This window comes from Octopus sinensis, unplaced genomic scaffold, assembly GCF_006345805.1.
Source record: "Octopus sinensis unplaced genomic scaffold, ASM634580v1 Contig18264, whole genome shotgun sequence".
Taxonomy (NCBI): Eukaryota; Metazoa; Mollusca; class Cephalopoda; order Octopoda; family Octopodidae; genus Octopus; species Octopus sinensis.
Genome location: NW_021835692.1, coordinates 1 through 1,175, shown reverse-complemented (window position 1 = coordinate 1,175; position 1,175 = coordinate 1).

The following is a 1,175-nucleotide window of genomic DNA, read 5'->3' as shown; positions in this document are numbered from 1 at the left end:
TGTAAAATTATACTTTACATGCAAAATATATCGGTTAATTGCATAAATTTATGTTTAAAACCATAATTTATATACTTTACATTCAAAATATATCGGTTAATTGCATAAATCGGTTTATTGCATACTCTCATTGGGAACATTTACTATTTTTTCTTATAAAAATTTTTGCTTAATTGCATAACAATAATTTGTAATTTTAAAATTGAATTATCATTGCGCATCTCATTTATGTTACGTGGTGATCTTACACTTTCTCAAAAATTGGAAATAATCAATTTGTTTATTCAAGGAGGATTCCAATGTTTTCAGTCTCAAGTTTCAGGGATTTTGAAGAACAGAGAAGAAATTATGTTATTGGCTGAATCAAATTGCACCAATTTTAGTTGCAAAAGACGACGCCATGGCAAAGAAAAAAATGTAGAGACTGCTTTGTCCGTCTGGTTTGCTCAAACCAGGGAGAAATGTGCCAATGAATGGTCACATATTAACCCATAAAACTACTAGCTTTGGTAAAACTATGAAAATGAATGACTTTATTCCCATTCAGCCATGTAATATGGGGATCATAAAAAGTCTAAAGCACAACTACAGATTTGAATTTTTACAGAGAGTGACTGCCATAATTGATTCAGACCGGTGATTCTCAACCGTGGTGCACCAATTTTGGTACATAAAAAATACTCGAATGGTGTATGGAAAGAAAATAGATCATGGTATTATTTTTATTTTAGTGGAGACAAATCTAAACCTTTTTTCATAATCTGCAAAAATAGTTCAATGAAATTGTCAAGATTAGTACACCATATGAGGACTAAACATCCAAATATAGTCGAATCTTCGCACGAATATTTTCAAAATATAAAAACAAGATTGATGAACCTACTACCATTCAAAAGTTAATCACTCATCATGTTCTTGCAGGAAAAAGTATTACTTTTAACCTATTTCATAGATGGGTTACTTGCATCCTACAAAATTGCCGAATCGTTGCTAAAAATAATGCTACCCATGTTTTGGGTGAATTGTTAATAATAGCTTCTCTCGCAGTTGTTTTACAAGATATCTTTTTTTCAAAAAAAAGAAAACAAATTAAGTTAGGAATGTACAGAGGGGGAATTCTGGGGGGGCTAAAGCACGCACCCTCCTGCGGAAAGTACCGCATGCGTGTTGCCACG